At 43.5% G+C, this 19,163-nt stretch overlaps 1 protein-coding gene across 4 annotated transcripts in view; it reads left to right on the top strand.

Annotated features, from left to right (window-relative positions):
- Positions 1-19,163, top strand: part of HBS1L (HBS1 like translational GTPase) — a 114,504-nt gene that overhangs the window by 54,473 nt on the left and 40,868 nt on the right. The window contains exon 1 of one of the 4 annotated variants that reach the window (XM_077813071.1): positions 617-739. The exons of the other annotated variants lie outside the window; for them this stretch is intronic. The gene's annotated coding sequence lies outside the window, so the exon portion shown is untranslated. Of the gene's footprint in view, positions 1-616; positions 740-19,163 lie in introns of those variants that run through there. 4 annotated transcript variants of the gene reach the window in all.

Here is a 19,163-nt window from a genome sequence, read left to right as displayed (position 1 = left end):
GCCCCTTCTCCCTATAGAAGGTGGACCAATGTTTTCCAAACCAAAACCCTACACCACTTACCTAGCCAGCAATCCACTTCCAAAATCTTCTGACTACTGTCTTTGTTTGTGGGACAGGAAGGATCTCAGAAAAGATTGCTCTATCCCTGTTTCAGGCGCAAAGTTCCCATGTGGTGCTAAGCAGTCACTTAGACCAGACTTTTCCCAGATGATCACTAATTTTATGTTCTTCATATTCTGGGTGCCTGACTTGAGACCCTGGAGTCTGATTTACAGAAGCACTGAGCACTCATAACTGCAACTGAAGTCAATGGGAGCTGTGCTTTGAACATATAAAGTGCTGTATAATGCTAAGTACTCTGAAAAATCAGGTGCTAGGTATCTTAAATTGGGCACTGAAAATTTCTGGATACTTTTTACATTAATCTTTGTGCCATAGTTCTCCATCTGTAACATGGGAATAATCATACTCCTTCACAGGCTTGTTGTGAAAATAAATCTGTTCATTAAATCTATTCATATTTGTGAAGTATTTGGATACTATTGTGATGAGCACCATAGAAAAAACCTCTAAGGAAATGAATAATTCTGTCTTCAGAACAGAGCATGAACAATGCACAGAAAATTAGGCATGAAGCGACACTTTGAACAAGGATGAGGAAAAACTATGAATAGCTGCTTAAAAGAGCACCCTACATTCTGTGTACGGAATGAGGCAAGAGTCCTGTGGACAAAAATGGTATGTGATCATGTATATTAAAGACTGTATCATAATGCATATGCACAAAGGAGCCGAATTAAGGTTGCATAGGCAACCTAAGTTCTGGCATTTTCTAACTTTTGAATATTTGACGTTACAACCTTTAATAATGATTTTTAATATAGTTTTTAAATGCAATTTCCTAGGTTTTTAAAAAATCAAACTGAAAAAATAGAAAATTCATTATGTGGCATTATCTTGACACCCATGTTGGTCATTGACAGGATTGGAATTTTTATGTTCATCGTACAGGCCTCTGCTGCTTGAGCTAACAGAGCAACTGATAGCAGTGGTAAGCTGTCATCCTGTGTGGGGACCAGTACTAGAGAGGGATGAAACACACAATTTGCCAGTGGGTTTTACAGATGTTTGCTCTCAGCAGAGGAATGGTGAGACTCTGGAATCCTGGATTCCACTCCAGGCGGTGGAGGGGCATGTCTAATGACACAGACTCTTCTACCTCTAAGCTGACTCTGTCCCAGTCCGGTCTCTTTCCTACCCTTGGGTCCTCATGCCAGTCCTTTCTCTTCACTTGGCCAGTTCCAGTCTCTACTACTCAGATTTCTCATCCTAGTCGTCTTGCCCTACTAGGCTCACCTCTCCATAATTCCCATCCCAGTTCCAGTCTTCCCCCAGCTCCTTGTTTTCTGTCTCCTGGCCTGGCCAGTTCTCCCCCAATCCCTGTCTTCCCCTCACCCTGGCCTTCAGTCGCCTCCCCAGCCCTACTACTCCTAGTCCACAGTGCTACTGCATCCAATCTTAATGACTCCCCTGCCCTCTTCACTCTCTCCAGTTCCTTGTCCCAGTCTCTTTGCCCAACCAGGCTCAGTTCTCCCCCTGCATCCTAACTTCTCATCAGATCTGTCTTCCTGTCCTCCACTCCTCCTTCCTGTACCCCACTGGTTCTCAGTGCCTGTCTCTCCCCCCCCTCCCCAACTATTTGTTTTCCTCTCCCTCCTGCCAACCTCCAGTTCCCTCACCTCACCCCAGGCTCCTTGTCCTAATTTACTCCCCCCTGCAGGTATGCCTCTTGTCCCCTCTGCGTTTGAATTAGGCGGTTTCCTCCTCCACACTGTGTGAGCCCAGCAAGGGGGTCATTGAGAGCACAGGAAAGACAGTCTGCTCACTCTCAGTTCAGGTGGCTGAACCTAAGTTCCCTGTAAGCTGTGTGGGTGCGAAGGTGGGGAGAGGCATTTCTCCCTCAGCCCCAGAGCTGCCACCTTTGGGGAGAGGCTCTCGGCCCTGACCCCAGAGCTGCTGCAGCTTGGGAGAGGCGATCTCCCCTAGCCCCAGCCCTGGAGCTGCCCTGGTCGAGGAGGCACCTCTCCCCCTGGCTCCAGGCTGCTGTGGCGAGAGAGGGCTGGGAGGAGTCCTCTCTCCCCGGGGCAGCCTGCACCCTGAGTCCCTCGGCCCCAGCTAGAGCCCACACCGCAACCCTCTGCCTTAGCCTTGAGCCCCTTCCTGCACCCCAAACTCCTCATCCCTAGGCCCACCCCACAGCCAGCACCCTCAGAGTCCTCACCCTCCCTGCACCCAAATCCTCTGCCCCAGCTCTGAGGCCCCTCCCACATTCCGAACCCCTCAGCCCCACCCCCACCATACATCATCTCCATATTGGTGCACATGACAAAATTCATTCCCCACATGGATGTAAAAAATTAGAGGGATCATTGGCCTGGACCCAGTACGGTGCGACGCACAGCTCCTCAGAGCAGCAGTTAAAGTTTCAGGTTGGGGCATGCCCCGTGCAGATGGAATCTGGGGAATTTTGCTGCTAAAGTCTGTCTGTACTGAGCATGTGCCAACTGTAGTTTTTCAAAAGCTTAGAACTTGGGCCAAATTTTGGATGGATTTTCACAGCAAAAAGCTAGACCCTGACACACAGCCAACCTCTCTGCCAAATTTCAAGTCCCCAAAGCATGTCAATACTAAACTTTTCAAAAAAAAAGGTTTCCAGGATTTTAACATGGGCAAAATGTATTTTTCACTAGCCTTATAACTGAATCGTTTTGGCTGAAAAATTTTAAAAAAAATTCAGTCTGAGGCAGACACCTGACATGGAAGTTTTTTGCCTAAACAGTTGAAATTCGGCAAAGTTATAAGAAACAGAAAACAGGGTTATGTACTTGGAAGTGTTGGACAACTTTGATAATAAGGGATGCTATTGACTCTGGCTATAATACTGCACAGTAATGAACTGTTCAAGACATAAGTTGTTGCTGGAAGTAATGTGGAGAAATCAAATTGGATGCTGTTTGCATTACTGTGTGTTCTGATAATTCAAACTAATCCTAATAATATACAGGAATTTGTTTTCAGTACCCTCCTGTATCACCTTCTGAATCAGAACCTTACCACTCTTGAAATTAAATATCCCTATATTCAGGCACACGCATAGAGTTACATTTTTAGCATTTTTCACTGAAAATGCCCGCTGGTAGTTTCATTGAAAAATTTTAAAAAATATTTTCATATGTTCACTGATTGAAACCTTACAGAGAAGATAATAGTTGGTAATAAGCCTAAGTTACCTGGAAAACCCCTATCTGTGGTTTGTATTTAGGAAATAACCTTTCTTTTAAAAAGAAAAACAAAACTCAGTGTTCTTATTTGAGGAATTGTTTTCAATAATGTCTTGTGAATAGCTGAATCTCAATATTGTGGGACTGACTTACTTTGCCTCCCCCCCCCCCCGCCCCCGTTTAAAATTTTAAAGTTTTCAGTTACAGATGTTCAGTAGTATCAACTGTACATTGCAAGTATCTTATTTATAAATGTTGTATTTGGTTGCAATGTTGTGACTTTTACTAAAAATGGCTTAGTTTTGAGTTTGTATAAGTTAAAATTGTAGAAAAACAGAGTTCTTTGCAAAGCAGAATTTTACATTAATATAGTTATAGTGTGAAGTTTGAGCTAGTTGGTGTATCTTTGCTCTTTGTGTTATCACTCCTTAAAGAGCTGCTGATGCCTCTTGGCAAATATAGAAAAGTCTGTTCTGTTTCATATGTTTTTAAGTTTTCCTTTCCTAGAGTCCTTTACTACTTTGTATACTTGTCTGAAAACCACATCCTATTTGTTCCAACTGGTACTTGTTTCTCATGTGCAGTGGACTTTGCTTTTAAGTTTTCTTGCTTGGTCAAAAGTGCCTTCTAGTGATGAGGACATTGTAAAACATATTTCAGCAGAACGTAAACTTTTAAAGATTTAAGTTCAGCAAACCTTTCAGATACTTTAGGAAGTCTGGAGGGGACATTGTAAAATCTGAGGATGAGGTAGTAGTGGTCTCCTAATTCTGAGTCACGAGGCATAAAGAGCTCATGGTCGAGAATCCTGAACTTTTGAGCTCTATTCCCAAGATCTAGTCCCAAGATTGCTGACTGCCCCTTAATACCTTGTACTTGTAGAGCAGTGGTCTACAACCTTTTTATGCACAAGTTCACTTTTTGAATGTAAGTGCAACCCAAGAGCTACCCTGTCCCTTCCCCAGAGACCCACCCCACCCGCTCACTCTTCCCCTACCCCCACTCACTTTCACTGGGCTGGGCCAGGGGGTTGGGGTTCGGGAGGGGGAGTGGGCTCTGGGCTGGGGCGAGGGGTTCGGCATGTAGGAGGGGGCTCTGGGATGAGCTTGGGGCAGGGGGTTGGAGTGCAAGCTCTGGGAGGGAGTTTGGGTGCAGGAGCGGTCTCCGGGCTGGGGCAGAATGTTGGGATGCAGGAGGAGGTACAGGGTGCTGGCCCTGGGAGGGGAGTTGGGGTGCAGGAGGGAGCAGGTGCTGGAACATGGGGTTGGGGTGCTGGGGCAGGGGGTTGGGAGTCAAGAGGGGGTTGAGGGTACAGGACAGCGTATGGGGTGCTGGCTTCAGGAAGGGGCTCAGGGCTAGGGGTTGGGGTGCAGGCTCCCTGCTTGCCCCGGCCCCACTCAGGCACATCAGAACCTTCTCCCCATCATGAGCTGGGCCACCTCCCACTCCCCCGCCAGCCAGTAGTGCACCATGTGGCCACACCACTCTCGGAAGGGGCCAACGTGACTCTGCGGCCCCTGGGGTTGGGCATGTGGCTACACATGCAGCCCCTCTCTGCAGCTCCCGTTGACCACAGCTCCTCGTTCCCGGCCAATGGGAGCTGTGGGGGCAGTGCTTGCAGGCAGGAGCAGCGCGCAGAGAACCCATCCCCCGCCCTGGGGACGCTGCTGCAGCCAGAGATTGCAATCAACTGGGAGTCTCCAGGATTGACCAATCGATTGTGATCGACCGGTTGGTGACCATGGTTATAGATCATTGTACAAACTCTTAGGTGGGCCTCAATGCATCCATGTAAATTAGATAATTGCCATTGAAGGTCCCATGGCAATCTTGATCTGCATTGTGTAGTAAGATTCCTGAGTTCGGCAGTTCTCTAGTACAGCAGACTGGAGATTTTGTGGCAGCTTCAAATATATTAAATTGAGTGTTTTATTGAATTAAATACGAAAACAAAAAATGAAAGCAAATCAATATAATATTCCCCATTTCTTAATTTGTTATAACATTTAATTTTATATTATCTCTTTTTAACTTTTCCGTGTGCTGCAGAGTTTTGATTGGGAAATGCATAATTATATTATGGAAGTTGTCAAGAAGCTGGAAGTTGGGTAAGAAACAGTGGAGATTTATGGCCCAGAGAAAGCTGCTGGAGATGCACATGAGCTGGGTGTTATAATGATTAACAGTGAAATAGTTAACTCTATTGATACTGAAATTTGCATGAATAGATGTCCCTCTAAACTTCCCATTGAGATGAAGGGGTGCAGTTCACACGTCACACAAGTGAAACAGAGTAGACTCAGGCTGACATCTCTGCATCCATTATCTTGCACAATGCTCATGTTTGGAATGTTTTTACAATAGTAATGGCATAGAAACTTTTTTTTAAACGATAGCATGGATTCTGGAGCATCATTCTGTCACAAGGGATGGATTTTGTGGACATGGGCCTTGGTTATCATCATAGTCACTTTACAGATGGGGTAATATTAAGTAGAGAAAGGGTGCCTCTATACTAGAAAAAATGACTTATTACAAACAGTACAGCACCACTACTGTAGTCCAGGGTAAAGCTTATTTTTCTTGATGCCGTAAAATCAGACCTGGAGCAGATTTATGTTACATAGAACCTGAGCACAGTCTGGTAGTACTTACATCATTGGTGGCTGTTGCCACAATACAGGTAGACTTAAGTGTAAACGACTACTTGCTCATGGGCATATAGAAAGTCTGTGACAGAGCAACGAATGGTGAATGGAGAAAGTGAATAATAAAGTGTTATTTACCCCCTCATGTAACATAAGAACCAAGGGTCACCCAATAAAATTAATTGACATCAGGTTTAAAAAAAACAAAAAGAAGTGCTTCTTCATGCAGTGCACAATCAACCTGCGGAAATTGTTGCCTGGGGATGTTGTGAAGGGCAAAACTATAACTAGTTTAAAAAAAGAATTAGATAAGTGCATGGAGGATAGATCCATCAATGACTTATTAGCCAAGATGGTCAGGGATGCAACCCCATACTCTGGGTGATCATAGTTCTCTGACTGCCATATGCTGGGACTAGATGATGGAGGATGAATGACTGGATGATTGCTCTGTTCTTTTCATTCCCTTTGAAGCATCTGGCATTGACTGCTCTCAGACGAAAGGATATTGGGCTGTTTGGACCATTGGTGTCACCCAGTATCATGGACGCTGACTCCGTGGGTGCTCCAGGGCTGGAGCACCCATGGAAAAAAATTAGTGGGTGTTTAGCACCCACCAGTAGCCAGCTCCCCGCTCCGCCCCCAGTGCCTCCCATCTGCCTGCAGCCCCGCCAATCAGTGACTCCCCCTCCCCCTCCCTCCCAGTGCCTTCTGCTCAGTGCAGTCAGCTGTTCTGTGACATGCAGGAAGCGCTGAGGACAGGGCCCACTAGTGGGAGGGGATGGAATGGGGAAGGAGGAGGCAGAGTGAGGTGGAGCAGGGGCAGGAAGAGGCGAGACGGGAGCTTAGGAGAAGGGGTGGAGTGGAGTTGGGCGGGGGTGATAGTTTGAGGGAAGGGAGCTGGTGGGGGTGGTGCCTGAGGTGGAATGGAGGGTTGAGCACCCCCGGGGCCTTGAGGAAGCCAGCGCCTTTGCCCAGTATGGCCATTCTTATGTTCTTGTGAATGGAAGCCAAAATATCTGGTTCTCAATTCCATTGCTTAAGAACAAGACTATCCTTCCTCACCTTTTAAATTAATTGACACATTCAGAACCTACAAGTGAGACTGATTCAAAGCTGAAATGATTCATGGCTTCTCAATGATTGAATTGATTTTTTTTAAAAAAGAACTAATATTTTGACCTTACTAACTTTAAATGTTCATAAATTAAAAGCTACTAAATCATTTCTTCAGATTTGGCATGTTCTGTAGAACTTATTGAGACGCCAAACCATGTACTGTAGAGTTCTCTATAAATGTGTAAGAAATTCTGGTTTATTATATTTGACAAATTATTTTATAGTAATACTGAGATCATATTTTACGTCACAAGCATGGGCAGAATTAAAGCTCAGTTTTCAACATTAACTCTGCATACTCTGAATTGTTGAATGTTTGTTTAAACATTAGTGCTGAGTAATCAATGGTAGGTATTGGCATATGTTTCTTCTAAAGATTGGAAGTGCATAATTTATTTAGACTGGAGATACAGTAATGTAATTTATAAGATAATGGGAAGGTACATATGCAGGGCTTCTAGTTTTAGGTTTAAATAAGTATTTAAATGGCAAATGCCTGCTATTAACAAAGCCAGAAAATATACTGAGAAATTAATCTATGCTGAAAATATCTCATGGTCTCTTCATCCTTTGCAATAATCAGTTTCACATCTTCCATATGTAGTTTATTTGAATCTAACTTCATTTCCTGGCAGGAGGATTCTGATGAATATATTTGACAATCACTGACAATTTTCAAATCAAGATTAGATTTTTTTTCAATACAATACGTGCTCTGAATTATTTTGGGGAAGTTCTATGGCCTACAGGAGGTGAGATTAGAGGTCCCTTCTGACCTTAGAATTTGTGAATATGTGAATCTATGATCATATGAATCTATGAAACGGATGCTGAGTTTTCAGTGCACAAATGTCCACAGCTACTATCATAACTGCCACTGATTTTTGGTAATCTCAGCAGAGAGTCCGAGGACTGAAAGGGCATTGAAACTGAATCATACTCCTTCTTAGAGGAGGCCCTTCCAGGTTAGGGTTAAGAGAGACGGGCTGAATGTTTGCGGAAGGTTGCATTGCTGCTTGCTTTGTTGTTGATTAAACTGGTCTTCCGTCTCCAAGGTAGTCAGTGTGACACTCTGTAAGGGCATTACATTTACACACAGTTGCTAAAAGTAGAAAATAGAAGTCCCACATATGTAAATGTAAAATAAAGGGAATATAGATTGATGTAAAATTTACAGAAGCACTTGTCTCGTTTTCAAAACTGACTTAGACACTTAGAAGTCGACGTCCCATTGGCTGTAAGCACTTAAGAGTTTAAGACACTTTTGAAAATGGAACATAGGCTCCTAAATTACTTAAGTGCATTTGAAAAATTTACCCTTGATCTATATTGTTGTTGTGTACAGCGATGTTAACAGTTTGAGGAGATATAACTGCAGCTTCCAGTTGCCATTGAAACAAGTAGGATGTAAATATTAGTCCAAATTCTCTGTGTGGCAGAGCCTTTGAACTGCTCAGGCAGAGCAAAGATGCTGTAATCTGGCTTTCAATATCCAGCAGAGAATTCCTTTGTTGGAGGAGAACTCCCCTGCTGGTACAAATATAGTACAGCAAGGTTCTGTGCCTGTGTCCTGCTGTTGGACTGCTTTGGTTCACATTAGGGCTGGGGCTGGCCCTGAGAATCAAGGAGTCCTAACTAGCTCCTTCATATTCCACCTTTCCCCTTTGCCAAAATGATCTTTGGCTCGATCGAATTCTGGGCCATTGTATCTGACCCTACCAAAGTAGACCCTAAACATTTAATCTTGTAGTCATAGAAATGTAGGGCTGGAAAAGACACTGAGAAGTCAAGTCCAGCTCCCTGTGCTGAGGCAGACCAAGTAAACCTGGAGTACCCCTGACAGGTGTTTGTCCAATCTGTTTTTAAAAACCTCTAATAATGGGAATTCCACAATCTCCCTTGAATCCTATTCCAGAGCTTAACTACTGTTATAGTTAGAAAGTTTTCCTAATATCTAACCTAAATCTCCCTTGCTGCAGTTTAAGCCCATTACTTCTTTTCCTATCTTAAAGGACATGGAGAACAATTGCTCACCATCCTCTTTGTAACAGCCCTTAACATATTTGAAGACTGTTATCAGGTCCTTCCTCAGTTATCTTTTCTTAAGACTAAAAATGCCCAGTTTTTTAACCTTTCTTCATAGGTCAGGTTTTCAAAACCTTTTATCATATTTGTCGCTCTCCTCTGGACTCAATTTCCCATTTGTCATCTTCTTTCCCATAATGTGGTGCTCAGAACTGGACACAGTACTCCAGCTGAGGCCTCACCAGTGCTGAGTAGATTGGGACAATTACCTCCCATGTCTTAAATATGACATTCCTGTTACTGCACCTCAGGATGATATTAGCCTTTTTTGCAGCTGTGTGATGTTGACTCATGTTCAATTTGTGATTCCCTATAACCTTCAGATCCTTTTCAGTAGTACTCACATCTAGCCAGTTATTTCCCATTTTGTAGCTATGCATTTGATTTTTTTCTTCCCAACTGAAGTACTTTGCACTTGTCTTTATTGAATTTCATCTTGCTGAATTCAGACCAGTTCTTCAGTTTATTAAGATAGTTTTGAATTTTAGTCCTGTCCTCCAAAATCTTGCGAGCCCTCCTAGTTTGGTGTTAACTGCACATTTTATAAGCATCCTCTCCAGTACCCATTATTCAAGTCATTAATGAAATATTGAATAGTAAACCTGGGGCACAGCTGGGGAACCATTTAAAGACTTACCAGAAACAGACAGGAGTGGAGGAGCTTCGTCGCTGCACTAAACGCCAGAAGCATAAAGGGAACATGATGACTGGATCCAGGACTGACCTTTCTTGGACCTCATTAGATATGCTCTCCTAGTTTGATAGTGAACCATTGGTAACTACTCTTTATCTTTAACAGTCTTTCAACCAGTTTTGCATCCACTTCATAGTAATTTCATCTAGAGCACTTTTCCTATTTTGCTTATTAGAAGGTCATGTGGGACTGTGTCAAAAGCCTTACTATATTCAAGATATGTCACATCTACTCTTCCCCTCCCCCCCCCAAGACCACTAAACACATCAAAGAAGGAAATTAGGTTGGTTTAGCATGGTTTGTTCTTGACAAATCCATGCTGGCTATTCCTTATAAACCTAATATTCTCCCTGTACTTACAAATTTATGGTTTAATAATTTATTCCAGTATCTTTCCAAGTATCAAACTGACTGGTATAATTCCCAGAACATAAGAACGGCCATACTGGGTCAGACCAAAGGTCCATCGAGCCCAGTATCCTGTTTTCTGACCGTGGCCAGTGCTAGGTGCCCCACAGGGAATGAACAGAACAAGCAATCATCAAGTGATCCATCCCCTATCGCCCATTCCCAGCTTCTGGCAAACAGAGGCTAGGGACACCATCCCTGCCCATCCTGGCTAATAGCCATTGATAGACCCATCTTCCATGAACTTATCTAGTTCTTTTTTGAACTCTGTTATAGTCTTGACCTTCTTGACATCCTCTCGCAAGGAGTTCCGCAGGTTGACTCTGTGTTCTGTAAAAAAAAAAAATATATATTTCCTTTTTGTTTTAAACCTGCTGCCTATTAATTTAATTTGGTGAACCCTAGTTCTTATGAGAAGGAGAAATAACAGTTCCTTATTTGCTTTCTCCACACTAGTCATCATTTTATAGACCTCAATTATATCCCCACTTAGTCCTCTCTTTTCCAAGCTGAAAAGTCCCAATCTTATTTATCTCTCCTCATATGGCAGCCTTTCCATACCCCAATAATTTCTATTGCCATTTTCTGAACCTTTTCCAATTCCAATATATCTTTGTTGAGATGGGGTGACCACATCTGCATGTAATATGCAAGATGAGGGTATACCATGGATTTATATAGAGGCAATATGATATTTTCTGTCTTATTATCTATGACTTCCTTCATGATTCCCAACCTTCTGTTAGCTTTTTTGACTGCTGCTGCACAGTGAGTGGATGTCTTCAGAGAGCACAATGACTCCAAGATCTCTTTCTTGAGTGGTAACAGCTAATTGAGACCCCATCATTTTATATGTATAGTTGGGATTATGTTTTCCAGTGTGGATTACTTTGCATTTATCAACATTGAATTTCATCTGCCATTTTGATGCCCAGTCACCCATTTTTGAGAGATCCATTTGTAGCTCTTTGCCGTCTGCTTGGGACTTAACTATCTCAAGTAGTTTTGTATCATCTGCAAATTTTACCACCTCACTGTTTACCCCTTTTTCCAGATCATTTCTGAATATGTTGAATAGAACTGGTCCCACTACAGATCCCTGGGGGACACCACTATTTACCCCTCTCCATTCTGAAAATTGACCATTTATTCCTGTCCTTTAACCAGTTACCAGTCCTTGAGAGGACCTTCCCTCTTATCTCATGACAGCTTACTTTGCTTAAGAGCCTTTGGTGAGGAGCTTTGTCAAAGGCTTTCTGAAAATCTAAGTACACCATATCCCCTGAATCCCCCTTGTCCACATGCTTGTTGACCCCCTCAAAGAATTCTAGTAGATTGATGAGGCATAATTTCCCTTTACAAAAAACATGTTGACTCTTTCCCAACAAATTATGTTCATCTATGCGTCTGACCATTTTGTTCTTTACTGTAGTTTCAACTGGTTTGCCTGGTACTGAAGTCAGGCTTACCAGCCTGTAATTGCTGGGATCACTTCTGATGCCCTTTTTAAAAATTGGTGTCACATTAGCTATCTTCCAGTCATTTGGTACAGAAGCTGATTTAAATGATAGGTTATAAACTGGTCGCTAACCAGTCTGGAGTGGGAAAGTCGACCATTGGACTCGTGTTGATGGAAGTGTGCAGGGCCATTAATCGCATCCTGCTCTGAAAGACCATGACTCTGGGCAACGTGCGTGACCTTGTGGATGGCTTTGCACAAATGGGCATCCCTAACTGCGGAGGGACGATAGATGGCGCGCACATTCCAATTCTGGCACCAGACCACTAAGCCACCGAGTACATTAATCGGAAGGGGTATTTCTCTGTGGTTGTCCAGGTGCTTGTGGATCATCATGGGCGTTTCAGGGACATTAATGCAAGCTGGTCCGGAAAGGTGCATGACGCACGCATCTTTTGGAACACAGGAAGCTGCAAGCAGGGACTTCCTTCCCGGACCAGAAGATCACCGTAGGGGATGTCGAAATGCCCATTGTGATCCTGGGAGACCCTGCCTACCCCTTAATGCTGCGCCTTATGAAGCCATACATGGGGCACCTTGACAGCAGCAAGCAGCACTGTGCGTTTGGCCATTTAAAGGCCTGCTGGCACTGCCTATATGAGAGGCTGGACAATATTCCCATGCTTATAGCTGCGTGCTGTATGCTCCATAATATTTGTGAAGAGAAGGGAGAAACTTCACTCAGGGCTGGACCACTGCGGCTCAGCTCCTGGAGTCTGAATTTGAAGAGACAGAGACCAGGGCTATTAGAGGGGCGCAGCACGGGGCCATAAGGATCAGAGATGCCTTGAGGCAACAATTTGAAGCTGAAAGCCACTAATATTTGCTGCTATGCTCGGGAGTGCAGTGCTTGTAATGCTGGGAGGTGATTGTGATTGGCACAGACAATGCACTATGAAGGTTTAAGAAAATTGCCTGTTGCTTTGCAGGGCTCCGTCTGCTTTCAATTAATAGAATAAAGATTGCTTTCAAACCAACACAATTCTTTTATTAAAAAACAACAACCGGAGGAGAGAGACAAACAAAAAAACACATCTGCACTGAAGGGGATGGGAGAAGGGAAGGTCCCAGAAGGTGGTGGGGTCCTGGAATGGTTAAAGATTTGTATATGGCCAGGTGTCTCATCATATATATCCAACCTTCTCCTTTGGAGTACAGTGCAGTGGGTACTGCACTTTAGCAGTGCTAAATTGCAGAGGGATGGGTATTGAGTGCAGTGGTACTGGGAATCCTCAGTGCTGGCTGTGATGGAGGAGTGGAATACAGTGGGTACAGACTGGCGCCAGGAGGTTGATAAGAGTGTGTTGGCAGTGTCTGGGGGGTTCATGGGAAAAAGTTTTGCGACAATGGCTGCAGGGGAGGGCGGGCGTGGAGCTGCTTGTTTTGCAGTGCCAGTGGTGCCTGGAATGTGTCTGCTTGGTGCTCCGTAATGTTTAAGAACCGCTCTGTAGCTTCGTTCTGGCCTGCCGCGTTTTCCTTTCGGTCCCTCTTCTCGCTGTCCTTCCACTCCTTCAATTCTTGTTTTTTGGCCGCGGAGTGCATCATGGCCTCATGCAGAAAGTCCTGCTTAGTTCTTTGTGGCCGCTTTCTAATTCTGCACAGCCGTTCAGCTGGCGATAATGAAGAGGGAGACTGGGCTGCCAAGGTCATATCTGTGAAGCCAAAATGCAACGTTTTAGAGAAGCAGTATTGTTTGCAACACACAGACCACTTATTCAGTGATTTAAAACTCAGCCACTATTCACATACCCTGTCACTAACTGGCTGACCCCAGGCAAGCACACATGACCCACAAGACCCCCAGAATGGTGAGTAACCGCAGGGGCAGGGGAAATCAGTGTTCCAGGACTGTACGGGGCACGTGGCTCTTGGGGAGAGCCAGCACTGTAGGTGGGGGGCCTTATAATCATTACTATCCCCACATTTTCCACAGGCTGTGTTCATTATGGAAGATATCTTGCTGGTGAGGGTGAGCAGGGATTCAAGGGTGGGACTTCTGCAAGACTGCGGCTTCTGCCCTGGCCCTTATGCGGCTCGCCTGTGTGCAGCAATGGTCCCGTCCCCCCCAACCCAGTGATGGCAGAGTGCTGCGGGAAAGTTACCCTTAATGGGGCAAGAAACAAAGCAGCTCTGCCAAAGAACCTGTGGCTGTGGATTTCCCAGTATCTTCATGAGAGTTTCCTGTAGATCTCTGAGGCAGATTCCTGTGAAGTGAGGGAGTCAATCAACACCCTGTTCTGCCACACAAAGACTTGGCATGTGGTGGTACACGCATCACACAAACACAAGCCTTCTTTCTACAACCCTCCTGCCCCCCAAAATTCGCTTCAGCGATTCCCAAAATCAAAGCCACTTACCAGGGGCCTCCTCTCCTGTTTGCGCTTCATGAAATCTGACTGCTGTGGCTGGCTAGCATCCTCCGGGATAGAGAAGAGCTCCTGGCTGCATGCATCTGTAGCCTCCGAGTCATCCTCTGCCTCTATGTCCCCCTCTCCCTCCACATCCTTGTCCAAGATTTCCTCCTCCTGGCTCAATTCACTCTCGACTGGCACATGAACCACCAAAGTATCTACAGTGACCTTCGCAATGGAGGTGGCGTCTCCACCAAGTATCGCATCCAGCTCTTTATAGAACCAGCAGCTCCTTCACTTTGACCCTGCACTGCAGTGTGTCCTGGTCATGGCCCCTTTCTGTCATGCATCATGAAATTTGTCAGTATGTATCATAATTCCTATGGCTGGAGCACAGCTGGGACTGGACAGCCTCCTCTCCCCAAATGCTGATGAGGTCCTACAGCTTGGCATTGCTCGAAGTGGGATTGTCTGGTGTGTGGAATAGGCATGGTCACCTGGAAAGATGCACTGAGACCACTGCACGCATCACCAAGCAAACAGGAAGGGGACTTTCAAAATTCCCAAGGAATTTAAGGGGTGGGGCTCACGGTCACCCGAGGGCAGGGCAGTAGAGTTCAAACTGATAACCAGAGAGGCAAAAACAGGCATTGTGGGACATCTCCTGGATGCCAGTTGCAGCGCTGTAATCGACCAGGGTGTCTACACTGGCACCGCTGCACTGTACCCCCGGTGCAGAAAGCTGTAACGCCGCTCTTTGGCGTGGTGGTTTTATAGCCCTGCAGCTGTGCAGTTTCTGATCACTAAGTGCCTTGGCAGTGTGTACACCTCGGGAGTTACAATGCAGAAAGCTGCTTTACTGCGCCGAAACTTCCTAGTGTAGACAAGGTCTTATTGTTCCTAGGGCACTATACAAGGACAATTCATTCTCCTTGCCTTCCTTTGGGGGGAGTGGATTGATGGGGAACAGGAACAGAAAGGAGAAGAGAGAGTTTTGTTTGTATTGAGTTGGGAGACTTTCTTGCTAACATTTTATGTATATATTTTCATTGACGTCCACAGTGTGTGAGGTATTTTCCAAAAAGAGAAGAAGGCACAGTCCTTACCCGAAGTGCTCACAGTCCAGTATTGCTCCATTTATTATATTGTGTTTTTATAAACAACTAAAGTGCATAGAGTGCCTCAGATGTGCCCCTGATCAGTATAAATAATAAAGTAACCTTGGTTTGAAGTTATATCTATTTGTGTGCTACAGTGGTATCTTCTTGCAGTTCCATTTGTGTGTTCGTTGTTTGCTCTGAACCTGCTTCCTGTACTGAAGTGGTATTGCAATGTTAAAAAGTTTATTTTTAATGTAAATGCTGACATGATTGCATTATTTTTACAGTTTGGGAGATAATCAACAGACAACTTTCCCCATCTAATTCTTCATGACGTTCACATTTTGTTCCCACTTCTTTGTCCAGCTCTTACAATTTTCTAGATTTAGATCCAACTTACTGCCTAATATTGTACAACATGAATGCTTTAGGCTTTGGTTTAACTCTCTCTTTCAATCCTGATTTCTTGGTTATATACAGAATCTTCCTAAGGAATCATATTAGCTTAATTGAATAACTTGATGTCTGTTCTACAATATAAAATGTAGTTTTTACTGCATGCAATTTTGAGTGCTTAAACATTACTACCAAAGTGGAAATACACAATTTGAAATGTCAAAAAGACATTGTAATCTTAATGCTCAGGTTTTGAAAAATTTTATCAGACAAGTGAGAAATTAAATTGTTTAATGCGTTTGAAGATATTTGGTTTGCTTTCTCAGAAACAGATGACAAATACATTCAGGGAATTAAAATTACATGGGGACTTGAGGTATTTAGCCCTTGGATCGTTGTCAAAAACATGCTACTTGATGTAGAGACCAGTGAAACTTTTAATATTAAATCTCATGAATCTTCAGGTTTAGAAATAATTACTGTATACCATTCCAAACACAGGACTTTCAGATTTCAGACGGTATGTAGCCTGTGTCCTTATCCCTACTAGGTTGCGAGATAGATCCAAAAATTACATATTACTGTTCATTATCTTGATTTCTCCACCGGCATTTCAGTTTCTTTCTCCTGTCCTCCCACTCATTTCAGTTTTTATCATTCACTGTGTCAAATAGCTAGATTTAGAAATCAGAGCTGTTTCTGTATACTAACTCAGAGTGTTCCAACTGGTGCAATCAGCTCATGGCCCTCAGAGACCAAGTATGGGCTCCTGAGACCAGAGTGGCTGAACTGGGGGAGCTAAGGGAGACCAAGGTATGCAGACAAGACTTTCAAGGACACGGTATAGTGGTCCCACCCTCATCCTGACAGTATCTGTGCTGTTGAGGAGGCTGAAAGTCTCTGAGAAAGGGAACATTAAACTGGCACAGAGGGAAATGATCCCATAGTTAGAACCTTCCTTGCAGAGGATGTCATGGTATCCTCTCACACTGAGGATATTTCTCCAGCGGAAGGAACCACTGTTGTAGGGAAGAGACAGGTATTAGTAATGGGATATTCAGTTATTAGAAATATAGCTGGGTTTGTGATTACTGGGAGAACAGCATGGTGAATTGCGTTCGGGGTACGAAGGTAGTAGACCTCTCAAGTCATCTAGATTGACTTATATGCAGTGCTGGGGAGGTGGTCATGGTACATGTAGATACCAATGACATAGGGAAATGTAGGAGAGAGGTCCTGGAGGCTAAATATAGGCTGCTAGGTAAGAGAGTAAAGTCCAGGACCTCCATGGTAGAATTCTCTGAAATGTTTGCAGTTCCACGTGTAGGGCCAGTTAGACAGGCAGAACTGGAGGATCTTGATGCATGGATATGAGAATGGTGTAGAGAGGAGGGATTTAGGTTTATTAGGAACTGTGGAACCTTTTGGGAAATGAGGAGCTTATACAGGAAAGATAGGCTCCACCTAAACCAAAACGGAACCAGATTGTTGTCATGTAAATTTTAGAAGGTAATAGAGTAGTATTTAAACTAAGAGCTGGGGGAAAGCTGAGAGGTGCATAAGTGCCCACAGTTTGGACAGACATATCCCTTAGGGGAGGATTTATTAAAGGAGATACTCTATATCCTAGTAAAGAGAGATGATGGAAGTTTATAAAGTACAGGTAGAAATGGAAAAGAAACAGTTAAACAAAAAAGAGTTCCATTAATTTACATCACATAATGGTAGATAGCTAAATTGTGACAAATTTTATGAGTGCTTGTATACAAATGCTACAACGCTAAGTAAGATTGGTGATCTTGAGAGCTTTGTTGTAAATGAGGATATTGATGTAATAGGCATCACAGAACTTGGGTGAACAATGATAATCAATGGAATACGGTAATACCAGAGTATAAAATATATAGGAATGACAGAGTAGGTCGCACTGGTGGGGAGTGGCACTATAAGTGAAAGAAAGCATAGAGTCAAATATAGTAAAATCTTAAATAAATCAAACTGTACCATAGAATCTCTATGGATAGAAATTCCGTGCTTGAATAATGAGTATAGCAGTAGTAATATATTAATGACCACCTGACCAGAATGGTGATTGTGAAATGCTCAGGGAGATTAGAGAGGCTACAATAATAGAAAACCCAATAATAACAAGAAATTTCAGTTATCCCTGTATTAACTGGGAACATGTCACCTCAGGACGGGATAGAGAGATAAAATGTTTAGACGCTGTTAAAGACTGCTTCTTGTGGGTTCCAGGACTAGCTGCTCCAAGGGGAGAGGCAATTCTTGATTTAGTCCTAAGTGGCGCACAGATTCTGGTCCAAGAGGTGAATATAGCTGAATCACTTGGTAATAGTTACTATAATGTAATTAAATGTAACATCCTTGTACAGGGGAAATGCCAAAGAAGATAACCACAGTAACGTTTTACTTCAAAAAGGGGAACAACACAAAAATGAGTAGTTAGTTAAATGGAAATTAATAGGAACAGTCACAAGAGTGAAATGCCTGCAAGCTACATGAATTTTTTTTTTTAAATACCATAATAGAGGCTCAAAATGTGTGTGTCTACACACACACCAAATGTAACAAACAAAAAAAAAGTAAGAGCATGAAAAAATGCTACTGTCTCTAAACAGCAGAGTTAAAGAGGTGGTTAGAGACAAAAAGACATCTTTAAAAAATTGGAAGTCAGGTCCTACTGAGGAAAATAGAATGGAACATAAACTCTGGCAAGTCAAGAATAAAAGTATAATTAGGCTGGCCAAAAAAGAATTTGAAGAGTACTTAGTAAAAGACACACAAAGTAATAGCAATTTTTTAAAAAGTTCATCCGAAGCAGAAAGCCTGCAAAACAATCAGTGAGGCCTCTGGGTGATTCAGATGCTAAAGGAGCACTCAAGAAAGACAAGGCTGTTGTGGAGATGCTAAAAGAATTCTTTAAAATGGTCTTCACTGCAGAGGACGTGAGGGAGATTCCCAGATCTGAGCTATGCTTTCTAAGACCACATCTACACTACAGCCGGGATTGAGGCTCTGAGATCGATCAACCGGCGGTTGATTTAACGGGTCTAGTGAAGACACGCCAAATTAACAGCAGATCGTTCTTCAGTCAACCCCTGTATTTGACCCCTGTATTCTACCCCCGATGAGAAGAGTAAGGTAAGTCGACGGGAGAGTTTCTCCTGTTGACCCCCTGTGGTGTAGACCCTGCGGTAACTTGACCTAAGGTTGACTCCAGCTACATTATTCACGTAGCTGAAGTTGCATTGCGTAGGTTGACTTACCATGGTAGTGTAGACATAGCCTAAGTGACAGATCAGTAAAGGAGGTTTTGGAACAAATTGGTAAATTAAACAGTAAGAAGTCACCAGGACCAGATGGTATTCACCCAAGAGTTCTGAAGGACCTGAGATTTGAAATTGCAGTACTACTAACTCTAGTATATAATCTATTGTTTAATCAGCCTCTGTACCAGATGACTGGAGGATAGCTAATGTAACACCTATTTTTATAAAATGGCTCCATCAGTGATACTGGCAATTGCAGCCCAGTAAGCCT

The sequence above is a fragment of the Eretmochelys imbricata genome, chromosome 3 (assembly GCF_965152235.1).
Source record: "Eretmochelys imbricata isolate rEreImb1 chromosome 3, rEreImb1.hap1, whole genome shotgun sequence".
NCBI lineage: Eukaryota > Metazoa > Chordata > Testudines > Cheloniidae > Eretmochelys > Eretmochelys imbricata.
This window is presented reverse-complemented; position numbering and strand designations above follow the sequence as displayed.